Genomic DNA, 20526 nt, shown 5'->3' with positions numbered 1-20526 from the left:
AAGACCACAAGTCCTGAACCTATGTTATTCTCGAGGGCCATGACTGCTTTTTATTATCATCTACAGAGATAAAATCACCCCATCAAAAAAATGTGAAGACTTAATCCATCCTCTGGCTTTCTCTTCAGTGTGTAGCTTTTTATTGCCATACCACATCTTTTCACTACACACACATTGGGCAATCCCAGAATAACTGCCTTTCTCAGTTGAAAAAATTCCAGCAATGATTATCGAACTGTATAGCAGTACATTGTTGCCGGAATTACATCCTAATGAACTACCACATTGCAACATCCATACACACAGTGGTATGTTCCTATGCTCGTATCCTTTCTTTACTGTTCCCACCCTAAATCTAGTCACAAAATGTCTCATTTAACAACCGCTAGGTACACACTGGGAAAAAAAAAAAATGTCTTTACAACCAGCTTTTGTTTCACAAGATGCCAGATGGTCCTGTAGCAAACAAGATTGATAACAGGATAGGAACAGTAGATTTTAAGAATTTTTTTCAGAATACTGTTGGTTTGAATTTTGTAATCAGAAATATTGTTCTGGAAAGCAGTTTCAATGATCTTGTCTCATCAGGAAACAGAAGTATGCGATTAGTGTAGCTAATACAAATAGATCATATCTTATCATGTTTCTGGAGAATATTTGCAATCAACTGTTTCACAACAGACTTAAAAGATTATCCAAATAAATTACCTGGCAGCTAATTTTGCCTAGGGAACCAATTTAATAAAACTGAAAACTATTTTCAAGTTATTTGTAAACACAAAAAGAGAAGGGAAAAAAGTTTCTCATTACTTCTTTAAATGATTGTGTAATAGTAATTCCTTTGAGGAATAAGGAAAGGGAAAGAGAAAAACGTGACACCTGAATTTCTACATAGTTATCTGTCTTCACCTATGCAATTAATTTGATTTTGCAACACAGGATTTGATAATCCTGTATAATCCATTTTGTTTCCAGATTGAATCCCAGTTTGCTATGTTCATTGCCACATACACACTACTATGTGTCCTTGCCACATACACACGTTTTCTTCCTAGCAGCTGGTACAGTGCTGTATTTTGGATTGAGTATGAGAATAATATTGATAACACACTGATTTCTTTAGTTGTTGCTAATTAGTGCTTACGTTAAGTCAAGGACTGTTTAAAGTTTCCCATGCCCTGCTAGTGCAAAGGTGCATAAGAAGCCAGGAGGGAGCAGAGCTGGGACAGCTGACCCAAACTAGCCAAAGGGATATTCCATACCACAGAATCATGCTCAGTATATAAACTGGAAGGAGTTGGCTAGGAGGGGCCCAGGGACTGGCTGGGCATCAGTCAGCAAGAGAGCAATTGTATGGCGCATCACTTGCTTCTTTTGGGTTCTATTCCCCTCTCTCTTTTTGTTACCTCCTTTTTTGTTGTTGTTGTTGTTATTATTATTGCTGTTGTTATTGTTATATTTTACTTTATTTCAATTATTAAGCTGTCTTATCTCAGCTCACAGGTTTTACCTTTTCCCGATTCTCCTCCCTGTCCCACCGGGGTGGGGAGGCAAGGGGTGAGCAAGCAGCTGCAGTTGCCAGCTGAGGTTAAACCATGGCAGCGTTCATTAAATATTTGAATGCTTTTTACAAGAGAAATACAGCATGTTCTGCAAAAACTGTTGCTTTTGAGAAAAACTTTGAAAAGTGTTGGCAAAAATGTACATTTTGTCATATATACTTTTACACTTTCTTGTTTTACGTATAAAGAAAAGGTTAAAACATACAGATGAAGTAGAAATGGCAAGACAACAGAACCAAGATCAGAAAAGCAACAACAGGAATAAAAAAAAACTTAATTAAATGTCCAAAGTATTCAGCTTGCTTGAAATATTTTTCACTTAAAAAATTAGCTTAACCAGTAAATTCTTCTGGATTTAATTTGTTGCCACTAGAATGAATTCTCTTTATCATACTACTGGTTGGCTGAGCCATTAAATTTGTTAAACTACCTAGTTAAAAAAAAAAAAAAAAAAAAAAAAAAAAAAAAAGAACACCACAAAATCTCACACAGTGTCTGTCATTTTCCTTTGTAAAGATGGAAGGCATATGTGAGATGGATTATGAATGGGATATGCCCTGTCCAACCATCTTGTGTACTTTGATGGAAGAGGATACTTCTCCATGTGTATTTGCTTTGTCATGAAGACACAGCAGTTCCTATGGACACACCAGCAAGCTAGACATTTCCATGCTAAAGCAATGGTTAACCATGATTATGACTGTGTGTGTCTGGCAGTCCTCATCAGAGGAGTTAATGCACAGTAAAGTGGAAGATCAGGGTTAGGTGGAGGAAGGGTGAAGTTTCAAACTCTGACCTTGAAATTATTTTTCATGAAAAATAAAGTTATAATTAGGGTAATCTGTAAACTAAATGTCTTTCTCCTCCCTTTCTCAAAATTTGTCCTAGGAACAAAACCAGGTATCATAAATTTTCTGACACAGAATGGTTAATTAAAGCATTGATGTAATTTCTCATTTCATGTTATGTTAGGGTTTACAGATCATAGGATCAAAGGGTATTTCAGATTGGAAGGGTTCTCAGGAAGTTTCTGGTCCGAACTCCTGCACTAAGCATGGTCAGCTATAGGTCAAAACTATAGCAGTGTGGTGTGTTGACCTTGGCTGAATGCCAGGCACCCACCAAAGCTGCTCTATCACTTCACTCCTCAGCTGGATGGGGAGAAAAATATAACAAAAAGGCTTACGGGTCTAGGTAAGGGCAGGGAGAGATCACTCACAAAGTACTGTCACTGGCAACACAGACTTGGCTCGGGGACATTAATTTATTACCAATCAAATCAGAGTAGGATAATGAGAAATAAAAACAAATCTTAAAAACAGTTTCCCCTCAGTCCTCCCTCCTTCCCAGGCTCAGCTCCGGTTCTGAATTCTCTACCTCCTCCCCACCAGCAGCACAGGGCAATGGGGATTACAGTCAGTGCGTCACATCTTGTCTCTGCTGCTCCTTCCTCCTCATGCTCTTCCCCTGCTCCAGCATGGGATCCCTCCCACAGGAGACAGTCTTCCACAAACTTCTCTAATGTGGGTCCTTCCCATGGGCTACAGTCCTTCACACACTGCTCCAGCATGGGTCCCCCACAGGGTCAACAAGCCCTGCCAGCCACCCTGCTTCAGCCTGGGCTCTACAGGGCCACAGGTCCTGCCAGAAGCCTGCTCTAGCATGGGCTTCCCACGGGGTCACAGCCTCCCTTGGGCATCCACCTGCTCTGGGCTGCAGCTGGATATCTGCTCTCCAGTTAACCTCCATGGGCTGCAGGGCACAGCCTGCTTCATCACTGTGTTTACCACAGGCTGCAGCAGAATCTCTGCTCCAGTGCCTGGAGCACCTCCTCCCCTCCTTCTGCACTGACCTTGGTGCCTGCACAGTTGTTTCCCTCACATATTCTCACTTATCTCTCCAGCTGCTGCTGCAGCAGATTTTTTCCCCCTTCTTAAATATGTTATCACAAGGTGCTACCACTGTCAGTGATGGGCTTGCCTTGGCCAGTGGCTCTCTCTGATACAGGGGCAGCTTCTGGCAGCTTCTCACAGCAGCCACCCCTGTAGTTCACCCCCCACTAACCATACCTTGCTATGCGCACCCATTACAACCAGGTTACTGAGGGCTCTTTTCACTTGGGTCTCAAAAACCTCCAAGGCTGGAGATAGCTCAAGCTCTCTGTGCAAGCTCTTCCACTGCTTGACTGCTCTCGTGATTTCTCCTTATATTCAGTGTGAACCTCTGTTGCTTCAACTTAATGTCCTTGCTTTCTTGTCCCACCTTCATGTACCACTGAAGAAACGGCCTTGCTCTATTTTCTTAATAACTTCCTTGCAGGTACTGGCAGGCTGCTGTTAGGTCCCCCAAAGCCGTATCTTCTCCAGGCTGAACAAGCCTAGTTCCCTCAACTCTTGCTGCCTCTGCTGAACTTGCTGTAGTTTATCCACCTTTCCTGTATTGGGGGTGAGGGGTAGGTCCAGAACTGGATTCAGGATCCAGATATGGTCTAACAAGCACTCTGATTAAAGGGGTCATTCAGCTCCCTTGCTCACCCATTTCCCCTCCTGTGCAGACAGCCCGGACGTGGCTGCTGGCCATCTGTGCTGTCAGGGCACACCACTGGCTCAACAGCACTGGTAGGACCCTGAGGTCCTTACAGAAAAGTGAGCCTCTTCCTAAAGTCAGACTGCCTGTCTGCAGTAGATCTATCCTTCACTGACATATGAAGAAACCTTTCACTTTATTGAGCTTCCAGAGTCAAGATAGCAACAGGTATGTTACCTAAACAGTAATCCATCATCAAGGATGCTGTCATCTAAAATTTTTTGACAGAGTCCTTATCACCAGTGATGATATAGGAAAGGTGTAAAAGCTAACTTTTGTAATAGTTTGTCTGAGCTACCTTAACTCCCACAATGTCCTAGAGCTTAGTAGGCTGAGGTGACTGACTGTAAACTGAGTTAATCTCAAAGGACAAACCAATGTAACCTTGTGTCCTCTTCAGAACAGGATTTTTTTCAGAGAAAAACAGTATTTTCAAATACATCAGCAGAAAAAGTGGGAATGCTGGTGTCCATGATGTAAAGTGAGAAGTTACACCATTATCCAGATGACTGACCCCACTACCTATAATCTTTTGCAAAATGGATGCTCTCTAAATTGTAAAACAATCTGAACAGGACACATTCAGATGCCTATTGAACAATATTAAACCACAGAATAAAATAAGCTGTTTCAAGGAAACATTGAATCTTGAACTGCACCCTTCATCTTCTGTTTCTACCTAATATCCTGTAATGGTCTTTACCACTGTTGATAGAAACACTATGGCTTTCATCCATGAAGGCAAGATTTCCCATTAAATGGAAAGTGAATTTGATCCTTCAGAAACAAGGTATATCTATAGTAACTCAAATATTTGATGGCTTATTTGTACAGCCATTAGGAATGTACAGCCATTTGTACAGAATTAGGATCTAGGCATTGGTAGGAAGCCTTCAGTCAGATATGGCAGATCAATTCAATGAAGGTACTCACAGCTATGTTGAAAATGATTGGAAGTCCCTCTCCAAAGTGTAATGGGAAATAATTGTACAAAGAAGCACCTATTTTAAGAAGCATAATGTAAGATCGTAACAACTTGAATTGTTGACTGGAACTGGGTTTGACACACTTCATAGGACGTACTGTTCTTTCCTCCTCAAATTGTTTTGACATGAAAATATGATCACCTCCTAAAATAAGGGAGATGTTTGGTGCCAAGGAATGCTAAAGCAATTTTTGGGTCTGGTGTGGGGGAAATGGTGATAAATATTCATTAAAGGATTTTCATTTCAAAATGATAGTTTTACCATCCTAGCTTGTAGGGTAAATAAGTGATCTTGCCTTTTCCTGAACTTTCTACAATTAAGATTTGGTAAAAAGTTCCAATAAGTTTAATTTGCGTGAACATGCAATACAGGGCCTCTGACTCCTGAAGTTATAAAAATTCTGTCTGGCAAGCCTCCTGCAATTTGAGATTAAATTGCCAACAGCTAACTGTGGCAGCTCTTGCTGCTTTAGGCATTGACATGAAAATCCAAAGAATGCATCTTCTGCCAGAAAAGGATCTTATCCTTTCATAATTGTTCATCATTATGGTATTTTTCTGCCACTGACTGGCATATTCTTTTTAATTAATACTTGGACACCTGGTAGAAAGTTTCAGTGCATGACTCATTTAAAACAATGACTCTCCATTAATAAAATAATATTCAGATTCAACTTGTATAAAATGTCTACAAATAAAGCATTAAAACCTGCAGGCAATGAATAAAATTGGGGTAGTAATAGAAATTGCCCTGAACTTTACAATTTCAGTGCTGTAATCTCAGCTGAAGAAAAACAGGTTAGGATTATATCATACTACATCAGATGTGACTCTAATTATTAGGCACAGTTTTGTCTAAAGTCGAGGTGAATGGGTAACTGGTTTAAAAAAAATAACGTCCAAGCTGACTTTCTGTTCAGTGTTAAAAAGTCTTTAAGCATCTTGTCTACCTTTTGATCTCTAACTTTTACTGCAAATAGTGTGAGGAAAGGACATTATTATGAAATTTCTAAAATCATAATGAATCAATCTTGTAGGCAGTTCTAAGAATCCCACTCTCTCAAATTCGTATCTTTTTATTTGGATTTACAGATACTTCTTTGAAGAAAGTTTTAAAATTATTTTATGGCATACTCAGACTTACTTTAAATTAGATATCTGTGAAAAAATAAAATTCTGTGTTTATCCTGTATTCATTCTAATTCATAATTTACTAATATTGTTTACTGAAATATGCCTAGAAAAATTTGCTTCCTAATCTTACTTCTATATTCTTCTTCTTTCCATATAGCGTCTAGTGTAAGGTGCCAGTAGTTTTCCATAAAACCTGATGCATTTAGTGGAAATGTCAGGATATGTGAGCTCCTCAATCTTTCTTAAACTTAGTTCTTTCTCAGCCTTTGTCCTCTTAGTGAAAGAACACGTGTTCAACATTGTAATGCAACCTGCCTTGCTTCTGCTTATTCAATGAAACCCTCTAAACTCCTAATAGAAAAGCTGCAAGGAAGAAGTTTAGACAATCTATTATCTTTTTCTTGAAATTTTGGAAGGCAGACTACCGTGATTTCTGCATCTCCATTCACAGAACAAAACAACAGAGATGTTGCTGCTCAGGTAAATCAGCAGCAAACTGGCAGCTGGACAGCAGAGGCAAGAGGTAACATGAATTTCTAATGCACTTCAGCAAAAAATTACTTCCATAGTAGAAAACACTTCAACAATCTGATTTCATGCGTCTTAACTTCATATTTTAAATGTTACGGTACACCAATACTGATATTGGCTAAAGGAGAAGTAAACACACTGTTTATAAAATACTGCTTATGCACTATGTAACAATCGTCAAAAAAAGTAGTATTTTAGCCTAATTTCCTGAAGAAACAAGACTGATTTATCACACTGTCCTAATAACTTCTATAAGCTGATTTCAACAAAAACTGAGAGGAGGTAAAGACGTGGTAAAGACATTGCACTTCTGCAAGCTTCACAGAGGTATGCCAGCAGACAGAGAAAACAGAACTTATTAATGTATTATGGAATAACTTTCCATTTACATCACAAATAAGCTACTAGCTCTGTTACTCATGTAACAACTTTCTGATGTTTCATCATCAGATTTCAGCAAAGTCACACAGGAACATTAAAAATGTCATTAAATATACAAATGTTTGTATGCTGAAGTTCTTTTATATCTTAAGTTTAGAAATTCAGCCTATTATTTTGTGTGTACGGTGTGACAGGTGTTTGATGTTGAATGACGATGTTTACTGGCATTCATAATATCTTAATACATTATGTAATTTATGAAACAATTGATAAAGCTAGGGAAAGTCACCATTTAAATAAATCCCCTTGTAGGATATGCTGTACATTCAGAAATACATAACACCATAAACTTTATCAGTTGAGAAAGAGGAATTAATCCAAATTTAAAAAAAAAAAAAAAAAAAAAAAAAGAGTGATGTGTTACCTCTTATGTAATCATGGTGCATTTTCAGGCACTTTCAGGAATGCAGTGCTGTTTGTTTAGAACATCATGATCTGTGCTAACATATCATGGAACAGCAGGAAAAGTACAGCTTCAGGGACTAACTGTCAGGTTAGGGTATTGTAGAGATCCTTCTGATACATACACGTGGAACACTTAATGAAATTCTACATGGACAAGATTTAAATTAAGAGCATGGATACTGCAATACTGAACCACTCACAAGAAGAAAGTGACTTTTAGGTAGAGCAGATTCTAGTTTAACCTGAGGTAGTTATCATGAGCCAGTATTCAACAATTTCATCTGTAACTGAGACCATCAATTAACTGCAACCTGTTTCTCCCAGAAGAGACATTTCTAGTTAAAACCAAAACTATTTAGCGACAGACAGCCTGAGTTTAAGGGACAACCAGTGCTCAGATGTTTGCAAGCCATCACCCCAGAGGAAAAAGGCAAAATAAAAATGAACTCATAGAATTTAAATAACCTTTCTTACGCCTTTCAAAGAAACACAAAGAATCCAGTTCCCTGAAATTTCTGATAGATAAATTATTTATTAATAATTACAGGATTAATATAATAACCAGAAAGAAATTCAAGGCCCCACAATGCAACGTATTTAAGGTTTGTCCCAATGTGAGCTACTGTTACAGGATGAAACTCTTCTCAAGCTTTTTTTCTGAGTCATATAGTAAATATTTTGTCTGAGACAGAATTTACCAAAATATGGATTATACGGAAAGTATGTGAAACATACACAAGGCAAGGCCACTAAAACATCAATCTCTTGTCTCAACAGGATTTTCCAACCTGGCCTCAATCTGGTATCCTGACTAGGATTCCATAAGTGGAGTGGATCCAAAGGAGCTTCAAAGGCTGAGCTTCTGATTCAATTGAAAGAGTAATAGATCAGCCAAAGCATCATGAAAAGGTAGGTCAGAATGCATCTCAAGGCATTATTAGTCCTTTGCTCTGTCAAATGTCAAGGAAGTATCTCCCAGACTTGAAGAACTAGCTTTGGGTTTTGAAAATGGGGATTGAATTGAATGCCTTTCTGGGAACAGTTCCTGAATCTACCCAGAGATAAAACTCTTTATCCTCTGGAGAAAACTTGATCAAATCTAAAATGACACCTTTAGCAATTACCAGTTATAAAGCAAGTTGAGAACACTGGTGAATATTATATTTTTGGGTGACTAACATGCATTACCGCAACTAATATAGAATTTAGAGTACTATCAATCATCAATGATAATCACAATTTTTATTAAAACTGCCAAAAGATGGGTGGTATCCTCAAGCCACTGGTAGGGTCTCCTTCCTTGCTCACTGTCTCCTGGAAAACTGCATGCTTTCTGTATGCACTTCTAAATGTCCCATATGACATGAAATCCTGTGGGACTCTACATTGCTGCTGACTAATACTGGTTAATATACTGGTGGTACTTATACCACTACATACACAGGTTTATCTGGTTTATCCTGTAAGATGCAGTGGCCATGCAAGTTTTGTTAGGTGTGATTTCACGCCCTCCTGACCTTAAGGCACAATTATCAGTATGTGAGAGAAGCTTCCATGGCTACAGCACCCCCAGGGATGAAACTGGGGGGGTTACAATGAACAGGAAAAAAATGACAAATTGTTGACCTATCTGATTTCAGTTCCATTTAGAGAGAGTAGGTCAGAAAAAATTCTGTGTGTGCAGGAACAAAAGATAGTTGTGTGTACAAGCTCAAAGAGAAAAATAAGTGATGTTCTGTGTCTGTTTCAGTGTTTAGCACAACAAGAAGTTTAATCAAAGCTTGGCTCAGAGGTATTTTTTTTAAAAAAGTGACCTTTTTAGTGCAGACTTTCTTTCCATTTACACTAAGCACAACACTCATACAATGGAAACAATATAAAGAACTTACAAATTGAATTTTCCCCCCTCAGAGAAGAGAAGCTAGTGCACACAACCAATGAGAACAAGGAGAAAGGAAGCACTTGAAAATTTCTCAGTGTAGTAAGAGCATTGTGCTGACATTACCTATGGGAATCCACTCATGCAATAGTCATTTTCTAAATACTTGTTAACATGATAAAGCTCTTAGAAGATGTTCTGTAGCCTACTAATAAAACAGATATAATAGCACAGTAGGGCTGTGCACTGTGCTGTGACATGGTGGAACATATGTAACCTTTAATAATGTGGTTCATTAAACTCTGTACAAAATGGACATTTTTCATAATTTGCAAGCGACAAATCATTTAAAACCATAGCTTTCCATTCCTCATTTTTATAGATACTGTTATCTTAAGGGTAACAATAGAGTAATACAAGTTATGTTATAGGAACTGATAGATCTCCTGACATACACATACACACTGACATACACACTGACCTATGCTGTTTCTAGTCATTATATTAACGTTTGACCTTACAGTCCACACAAAAATGAAATGAGGATTAAAAAAAAAAATAATTAAAAGAGATCAGTGACATTCAATTGCATACAGACATGAAGACAAAACTAATAAATTGAATCTGACAAAATGAACATAGAAGAGAATGGCAGGGCTGCACATGTTTACTTGTCAAACGTGCTTTTCCTTCAGCTCTGCATTACTCCACTACCAAAACGCATTTCCAAGAGCATTTCACCTGGATTTGAGCCAGGTTGTCTTAGGTGTTTGCTGGGGACTCAGGAATTAGACCTAAATAAGCTAATTTTTTTTCAATCCCATACAGTTTCTTTTGTTCAACAATGACTAATATACAAAAAAATCCCTTAAGATTTTAAACTATGGTTGTGGAACAGGGAAGACCAACTTTAATTTTTGCTTGCACTTCCATAGTCTTCTGTCTTGTTTGTCCCTGTATTTCCTGTATGTAATTCTTGTTGTGATCTGATCTTGGAACTTTTTGTTTTCCCCAGGATAGACTTGCGATAACTTTAAGCAAGTAAAATAGAAGAAAATCTGGTTGTACATCCCTTTACAAAACTTTCATATTCCCAGATGGTGAAATCACGGCCTTTGGAGAGCAGACAGCCTAAGTTTATAATACTAGATCTAATGGAGAAAGCATCTTTTACTATACCCTTTCCTTGGTGACAGCTTAAGATGGTGACTGGGCAAATAAGAGAAAAGCAGGTAAAAGTAAACATGAAAAATAATTCCTTTCAAGTAACATGCCAAGCAAGAATTTTCATGATCATAGTCAGTGGTTTATATCACCATATTTTATCTGTGCAAGTTTTTTACTATTAAAGATTTTTACTGATAGGGCATTATCTGATCATACTAAAACAAACGGGACTATCAATTTTTGGAAAAGACCAAGACTGTACATTTTAAAACTATAAATCATTCAAAATGTTTTTTATTTTATACTTTGAGTGGTTTAATTTTATAAATAAATAGAAAGCTGTTCTGGAACCTCACATTTAAATAACAGGTAACAGGTTTAAATAGTTACATTTTATTCTGATTCTATTAAAGTAGATCTAATTAGTGATCTAATTGCCGGCTGATACTTGTCTCTGATGAAAATCAAACTACTTTGTCTTTTGATGGAATTTTCTTATTTATTTATTTATAATATTACTGCAGTATCAGTGCTATCATAACTATCTTTTACTTCAACTTACAGTGATTTTCCAGCAGTCATTTCCAGTTTACTTAAACTTTAAAAAAACCCACCATCCAAGTGACCTATGGCCTGCTGTCAACTACAAATACCTTTATTTAACTTGGCTGTAGAATCTGTGCATAAAAAAGCTTTCTCCACTGTTTTAACTGTGTGCATTGTGGTCAAACAGTTAGCAAACCAGCCCTGGGAAGTAAAGCTCATATCAAGGCCATCATTGCTTCACCCAATCTGACAAGCAGCTTGTTATGCAGATTTGCAATAGCTACCGAGGGCCTGTTTTTTGGATCTGCTGTTTAATAGAATTGCCAGGGATTGTGCTAGACATCTTGGAAAATTACAAGTCTTGAAAACCCAAGCTCTGATCCATCCTCCCTACTCATTATCCTGATTTTCCAGAAAATGCAGAGGAGGTGTACACCTTGCCACTTTCATGTCATGATATGCAGGTAATGCTAGTTAGAGCTGTCTCACAACTGTGACAGATTACTTCTAATTAAGATAGAAACATTTTGGGAAGTTAAATATTTTGTAGTAATACGACTGGGCTAGAAACTACTAATGATTGAAAATTACTAATATGCAGCAACTTCAGTGTTTATCTTGTGATAATTTACATGAGTCCTGTTATAGAAGTGTTTTCCAGAAGATACACACATGCAATGAACACTGCCTAGACTTTTAGATCTAGATTAACTGAAAATAACATCCATAAATACAAAATTACTATGCTTTAAAGAAATAATTTGTTGTGGGAAGAAAAATTATGTCCTGCTTTTGTTTTGTCATGATGTGACAACATTGAATTCTGTGTCCATTTATAACAAAAATGCCCAGGGAGGGTGCATGAAGAGACAACATCAATTCACATTTTGATCATATTCTTTTCCTTCCCCATGTGCTCTGACTTAAGCTCACACATCCATAGGCAGTCTGCATAATAGGATGTAGAAAGGAGAGAACTGTACCCACTCATCTAAAAAAAAAAAAAAAAAAAGAACAAACCCACACCAAACAAAACAAAAAAACCAAACATCCAAGCTCTCTGAAGCTACAAGAGGAAAACTGAGACATTGCATATATCTGGGTTTTTTTCACAGAATGGTTGAGTTTAGAAGGGACCTTTGGAGGCCATCTGGTCCAACCCCTCCTCCTCAAGCAAGGCCACCTAGAGTTGGTTGCCCAGGACTGGCTTTTGACTATCCCCAAGGACCAAGATTGGACAACTTCCCTGGGCAACCTGTCCCAGCATTTGGTCACTCTCACAGTGAAAAGGTGTTTCTTGGCATTCAGATGGCACCTCCTTGTGTTTCAGTGTGTGCCTGCTGCCTCCTGTCTTGTCACCGGGCACCGCTGAAGACAGCCTGGCTCCATCCTCTTTGCACCCTCTCTTCAGTTATTTATATACTTCGGTAAGATCTCCCCTGAGCCTTCTCTTCTCCAGGCTGAACAGCTCCAGCTCTCTCAGCCTTTCCTCATAGAAGAGATACTCCAGTCCCATAATCATCTTTGTAGCCCTTTGCTGGACTCTTCCCAGTATGTCCATAGCTGTCTTGAACCGGTGATCCCAGGACTGGACAGATTACTCCAGGTGTGGCCTTAGCACTGGTGAGGCCACACCTGGAGTACTAACCTCCTGGAGTACTTGATCTAAAATCACTTTATATTTATGTATTCTTTGCTGATGTACATCTGATAATAAACCACGTCCATGAAAATTGCACAGTTACTGCATGTTGAACTAGACAAATCATTTTAATTTCCTCCTTCAGCAGCTTCACTGTATTTTTTTTTCTTTTCTAGAACCTTTTTTAATTGAATTTTATACCGACAACTTGGACTCTTGACAAATGAGAAATTATATAACAGGATTTAATCCTACAAGTGAAAAAAGAAAAATCCTTCAAATCTACAAATATAACAATCCACCACTGCCTTTTCAATAGTAGGATCTGGGCCACAAATTTTATTATTTTTTCGTTTAATATAGAGAAATGTTATTCATCTATAAATCCTAACTGCAAAGTGATTAAGACTCTAGAGCTTGTACAAAAGATTCATAAAAGTTAGTCATTCAGTGGTACACAAAAGGAAGTCTTCACAAGTTTCTTATGGAGTTTTTGAACACAGACTATAGAGAATTGTGAGATTTTAATGAGAATTGTTTGATTTTATCTGTAGGCATATTTGCTACTCCTGAAAAAAAAAGAGGTTAACTCTAAAAAATTAAAACCACTTTATGAATAATACAAAAGCTCTGCAGATTTTGAGGAGGTTTATATCTTTAAAATACATCCTTTATAAAGACTATTAAAAGGTCTGTACCCTAATTTTCTCATTACCACTCTTATTATCTCTGGAAAAACATGCTGATTGACTCACCTGGAATATGCACCATATAAAGATTTAAATGACATAATGCACTTCAAACAGTTTAGAAAGCTCTATATTCCGCTTTGGCAAATACACCTATAATTAAATCTTGTGGGGTCTAATTTAACCTCTTGTATTCAGAAGCAGATGCATCAGAAAATGAAACACACATCAAAACTGGCAAAAGTGCACATCAAGGATAATGGGATTGTTTTAATTATGTTCATAATGATTCCTCATAAATCTCCCAATATTGCTACTAAAAGTATGTACCATAATAGAGAAACAATGTCTTTTCATCTGAAAGAAAAACTGCTGTGATCCATGCACAAACAGGCTGCTTTGCATATTTAGTATTGGCCATTCACAAGAAAAACAACTAGATCTTTCCTTCCAGTTGATTAGTTTTGGGGTATTTAAGGCTTTGGTTAATTTAAAATAATCCCTTCCAAAAATCTTCATATTTCTGTGATTAATAGATAACCATATATTATTCCACAGAACACGTATTAGAATACACAGTTTCTTTAATCTTTCCTAGTTTGGGGCCTGAACTTGTTCTCATTGAATTTAATATGATTCACTGAAAGAATTTTCCCTCCTAGTTATATAAATCATCATTTTCACAGCTCCTTGCATTTAGTTCAAATGTCTTCCTGTGACTGACTGCATCATTTAAATCACAATCTCCATTGAAAATAGGGCTCTCAAACCAGGCTTTTGGTTTTGGAGGGTTTTTTCGCTTTTTCTCTTCTTTAATTTTTACACCCCTGCAAATCTTCCAGGGCTGACCAGACCTCTGTAGAGCAAATATAAGCCTAGCAGTACTAGGCTGCTTTTCTTTTAATTGCCTTCTATAGGCTGTAAGTCAAAACCAGTTCATGAGCCACAGGCTGAAAACTCCTGGTCTAAATTCCTAACGGAGTGGGAGTCTGAGCCCATTCTCAGATACCAACTTGCCCAACGGGCAAGCATGTTCTTATGTCTGGATACAGCCTGAACTTGTTAGAGGGGTCTTGTGCGCCCAAGTTCTCACTTGCATCATTCCTGTGGGTCAGGCAAAGATTCTTGGGCATACCAAAGGCTACTACAGCCCAGTTTACCAGCAAATATAGCAAACTCAGCATTTCTGAAGCTTAGCTGATCACAAGCAAAGAGCCAACAATACAGGTGTTTGAAAAGTGTAATGCTAAGGACAGAGTATAAACCCACTTGCTGGCCCCTAGCTCCTCGCACAGGCTCAGATTACATCTCTGTCTGTGCACGTGTATTCTGGGTTTGTTGTGGTGAGGGATGTTTTAGCAGATTGCAAACTCTTGTTAAAGTGTTATCTATAACGATGTCTGCAGTTAAAAGGCTTCCTCCCACAGAATGCTGGTGTTACACGCTTCCTCACATGCACTCCAGATTTTTTCTTTCAAAGGATTACCTTCCACTAAACTCATTCTTTTGTATTTCAATATTTTAAATCCTTCAGATCTGAGGGAAAAATCTATTTCAGCCATTACTTTAAAAGAGCAATTAAAAATTACAGTAAGAAAAAAACAAGTGAGCTGGGAACATTTTCTGTATGCTGCTATTACAGCATAACTCTTATTTACCTTGATCTCTTGTCAGACAGACAGACAGGCTCTTAGATAAGGTTAAAATAAATTGTCCATAGTCCCATCACAATGGAAATTACAGAAACATTGTCAAGCAATCTTAGCCTCACTTTCTATTTTCCAATTACTGATTCTTGAAGAAATATACACTCTCCCACTTCTTAATATAGATAGTTCTTTCTAAATATGCAACACCAATTGTCACATTTCATTTGAAGATTAGTTAGAATGTTATTTGTTCAAAGTATTGTTAACAAATATTGACCACTTAAGAATCCCTTTCTTTACATATATATGTTTCTGATGCTACACATGTACATTTACTTTTGTGTTTATTTATAAAATAAGACCCTAAAAGTACAGATTATTCCAAATTTAACTTAAACACAAGACAAAGCAGCTTGCCAAGGGAACACCCACAGTTCAGTTTCGGTGATGGAAAGAGCTTGTTTCCATGTCTGCAGGTCTTCACTTCTTATTCCCCTTTTTACAGCTAAAAATACTGCAAGCCAGGAAATGAAGTAGTAAATTACTTTCTGGGGGGTTTTGATCAATTTTCTAGCAAAATGTAAGGGTGCAGGCAGGGATACTGCTGTGGACTGGAGAACTGCAAGAAACTGGTATATCAGTTGCTTTCTCCCACCCCTTGCCACCACATGACAATGACATAAGTTTTACTATTGGTGGGAGAAACAAGAAACCTCTGGCCTCCCCACATACTCATTTCTCCCAGTGTGGCACATGGAGCCTACCCAAACGTATCACAGCTACAGACAGCCTGACAGTGACAACACACAAGAATTAGATTCATTGTCCAGTCACAGACCAAGTACCACATGCAGGAACAACATCAATTTCCTCCAGCTTCTCTTTCCAACATGTTTCCATTGGGTTACACAGGTCTTACTTACAAAAGGAACTTGAAAAAGTAAATCAAACCCCAAAACTTATCTACAGCCTTTCTGCTGAGGCCACCAAGAACTGTGGCCATTAAAGAGTGTATTTTTTCACTTGAAGACAGGGACCAGGGATAAGAGGTGCACCATCCCTAACTGAAGTGGAATAATTCTTTTTTGCTGCACTCAACCAGGTGTTATTCTTGAGTGACACAAATTGGACCTAATGAACTATCCTCAGGTGACTCCATGATACTTATCCAGACTGAGGTCTGGGGTTTTCTGCAGTTGCAGCTCCCAAAGAGATTAGTTCTCCACAGTCCGCTCACATGCTGTGGATGTGACATAACTTTGAAAACTATAAATATTTCCTGCTGGATTGTCCATTTGAATGGATCTTTTTCACCCACATAAGCCTAGGTACATTCTTGTGTTCTCATGGTGCCTATCAGCAGTTAATTAAACAGTTAAACACCAGTAAGCTTGCATTTTGCTGTCAAATTCTGTTGTTGAGTTCTGCAACACTGGCAACACCACTTGTCAGTGGCAGATGTCTCCTATGGAATTTGCTCTCATGTGCTCTTTGCCGGATCCAAGCTTTATTGACCGTCAGAATGCAACATAAATCAGCACATATTGTTTTGTTCTCATTTGCAGCTATTTGGGTGGGTTTGTATTTCATCCCAAAGCATCTGCAGCAGAGCTCTGTGATGTGTATTGATGTTACTGCTGTATTATTTTTAAGCTATTTTAGTGTTTTGCAGCAGCAGCTGTCAAAGTAGTATCTGGTATAAAAGTAATGAAATAAATAAGTAAATGATAACACCAAGCTCTTGACACAAGTTTAGAAGACAGGCTTTGAATGTGACACAGTATAGCAAATTTCTAAACTTGATCTGTGTAAAACTATTTCCTGAAAAAATGGCAAAAATTTAGGAGTCAGTTGGACCACAGTACAGTGTCTAGCAGCTAATCTAAAACTATAATTATGATTTTTTTCTGCTAGAAGTTTGGCCGCTGTCAAGGCACAAACACGCACCTGCCAAAGCCTCCCTCCCTCCCCAGAACTCACTTAAATTATGGTAGGCAGCCTTGCAACTACACATGCATAAGAAAATTTTGTTTATGACCATGGTATTTGCCAGTAGTCTATCATCAGCTCTTCATCCTGCATTAGTGTAGTGTTTGAGTAAACCCAGCCCAGAGCTGGATTAATTTATTAAAGGAAAATGTTTTGAATTAAACTTTTTTTTGGCCACAGAAGAGCAGAGACTTTTTTTACAGAGCGGAGATACTCATTTGGTAAAAAAAAGTTCTTGCTTGTTACTCTTCTGTGCTTCCTTGTAGAGACACAAAGAATACAAAAATTATTTCATTGCTGTTCTTAGAAATTTAATTATCTGGCCCCATTGGTGAGCTTGCTCTGCAGTATTCAACAGACAAGAGCTGTTGATATAATATAAAATGGCAAAACTACAGTGAGTCCACTAGTCTAAGAACCATTGCTGTGGGCAGAAACAAGCTGTGGTTTCTAGCACATCTCAGTGCTATTCATCTAGACACACCAGAGACTCATTAATATATCAGTTTAAGTTCCATTACAACATAGAGTTTGGGGCTCTCACTTGAGAGCCTTATATGTCCTAATTAAAAAAATAAAATAAAATACTGCATGCACTCTCATAATTTGAAACAAGTGTCTGCTGTGGTAAACACAAGATGGGTGGACTCTTCAAGCAGAAAGCGCAGTGCTCTCTTACAACAGAATAGGCGTTTTCAACATGAGTGACCTTATCTTAAAAGCACCCTTGTATTTCTTTCATTTGGCCCTTACGGTGACCAGCCCTGGCCCACATTTCAGGAAATGCCTTAATCTGGTCATACATCACATGAGCAAGAGAAGGCTGACTCACTCAATCTTGCAACACTGAGAAACACAATGGTAGATTATGCTTTGTTCTCAATGCAGAATTCAGGCTGAAGAGATTCAGCCTTTCAACAAAACCTGGCCACAGAGCTCAAAACAATCCTGACCTGATTTCACGTCATTGTAAGACTACGCCGAGTAGTACACATGAAATAAAACTTCTAAGTGTGGCTTTTTTGTTTGAGACTTGGCCTGGCAACCCAAATAATTATTTCTTGTCTCTGGTTTTGCACTTGAAGCTCAGGTAAGGAAATGGTCTTTAAGGGAAAAACTTCTGTAATGTTCATCATTAGCTAGGTATGAAGAAACTTTGTTTTTGTATCAGCACTAGTAGGCTGTAGGATAAAGTGAATACGGTCTGTACGTTTTGAAACACAGAACACACTCATTCCCTCTGCCAGGGTGCAGAATTTTTTACGTAAAGTCTTTAAGGGCGTCTCAGAAAATGTTCATTCCAGTTCCACAACCCACAAAAACAGAAGAGGACACCAGCCACAGGGAGTTTGTTACTTTGGGCTACTGGTATATTCTGAACCGCAGAGCTGATCTCTAGAGGTAGGAAAGATAAGTTGTGACATGAGTTGCCTGTGAGCTTAGAACCAGGGCTGGGTACATTTGAGGGAAGAACTGAGGTGAAGATTTCTCATCATTTCAAACAATTTTGGTTGAGATTTTATCTGATCTGAACATGGAAAACAACTGAGAATAACTTGGCTGTACCATTAGTGCTCATTCCCCAAAGGTTTTTCTTCACCTGTTGTAGAAAATAAAACCATTTAAATTAGTTCATTTGCTTCCTTTAAGTAATGCTGAAATTTGAGGAAATCATAAGCACTATCAAAAGGAAAAAGTTATATCATCTTTGTAAAGCATGCTGTGTAGAAAGACAGATTCCATATGTTGCAAATATGCATGCTTCAGTAGTCATGTAAGGAGAAGCATCATAGCATTCTGTCTTCTTCAAAGAGACCTGAAAACTGGGTAGGGCTTATTTTGCTCTATCTCAGGTACAGCAGGGCAAAACAATGTTGTCATACGTACTACAGAAACCTACACCACACTGATGCTTTCAAATCTGAGCTTCAAACTGAAGTTAATTTCAAATGTGCATTTAATTAGCATTTACCAACTGACTTTCTAAAAGATGCAATAATGGAATTTGGTGATAAAAACAGCACATAACATGAAATGAACATTTTAAAGAAACAAATCATACTGTATATTCTATGGTAGAAGAAATGTAAACTTGAAAGAAGTTTACTCCTGAGAAAAGGCCCTTAACATTAATTTTTCAAAAAAGAAGAGCAATACCAATGATATCTATATATATATGTCCAAATAAACTTTTTCTCCATCTCTAACTGCTGAAAAGCAAACTCATATACAACATTTCAGTTAGTTACAGAAACGTTTCTAGTTACAAATCACAACACCTTTAAACTGAAAACCTGATTGGAGACTATATGACATCTGTGGGATGCTGTGTGCTCATTACTGTACTCTGGCCTTCCAGACCAAAAATGCAAAAATCACATTTGTCATAGCCTACAAGGAGTAAGATTTTCAAAGATGTGTAAGCCGTTTGAAGATTTACAGTCAATAAAATTCATATCACATAAGCTGTACATGCATGTGTTTAAACAATAAGTTTACAACCCTGCACGTCGACCCGGACAAATACGAGTCAGATTCAACCCAGAAGCCAGGCAGGTATATTAGCATTACACTGAATTTGACCTAATATATCCTGTCAGCACAGGCAAGTAGCCTTGGCCCACAGCTGCCCAACATGCACATCTGTTCAGCCACAAGCATAGGCAAGAAAGAAATTATGTGCGTATGCATCTGTGTCGGCACATGCGATCAGCACTTCTCAAAATCCTAGCTAAGGCTTACACAGCTCCCACTTACCTTCAAAATGCACTCCCCCGTGGTGCTTAAGTGCCTCTCCAGGCTCCTTTAAGCCCTTGTCCAGCAGTGAAGTTATCCTGTAGGGACGAACTTGCTCTTAGCTCTCCCCAGACCTGCCATCAGTAGGGAAGGAGGCTGGTGGCAGCTACTGGTGGTCTGTGGACAATCCAGAATTAGACTCTTCCAGCATGTTCCAAGTTTGGCGTTATGCAAGGTTTCCATGTGTCCAGAAGAATCTTCAGTAGGTTGTTACTGTAACAATAATAATAAAAAATTATTAAAAGAATGTTGGCAAGTAATTTAGGTATCTATCATAATTCATAAAAATGAAGAAAAAACCCCCCATACAGGTAATTCAATAAATGGATGTTTTTCCACACAGCATTTGTCAAGACCATGAAACATGGATTGCATTAGAGATTGACAGTCATCTCTGTTTGAATGGCTACTAAAAGACTGATAAAGCACACAGCAGTGATTGAAACCTCAGTAAAGAAGTTCTGTCTTTTCCTGCCCTGCTCAAGCATTGTCCAGCCCTATGTTTAAAGAACATTCAGCCATAAA

At 38.1% G+C, this 20526-nt stretch overlaps 1 long non-coding RNA gene across 1 annotated transcript in view; it reads right to left on the bottom strand.

Moving 5' to 3' along the window:
* LOC129736583 (uncharacterized) overlaps window positions 1-20215 on the bottom strand; it is a 48357-nt gene extending 28142 nt beyond the window's left edge. Inside the window, exon 1 of the long non-coding RNA XR_008733385.1 lies at window positions 19963-20215. This is a non-coding gene — a long non-coding RNA (uncharacterized LOC129736583). The remainder of the gene's footprint in view (window positions 1-19962) is intronic.
* Between the last annotated feature and the right edge of the window lie 311 nt (window positions 20216-20526).

Source organism: Falco cherrug, chromosome 7 (assembly GCF_023634085.1).
Source record: "Falco cherrug isolate bFalChe1 chromosome 7, bFalChe1.pri, whole genome shotgun sequence".
NCBI lineage: Eukaryota > Metazoa > Chordata > Aves > Falconiformes > Falconidae > Falco > Falco cherrug.
Note: the sequence above shows the minus strand (reverse complement) of the source record. Positions and strands in the feature narration are given on the sequence as shown.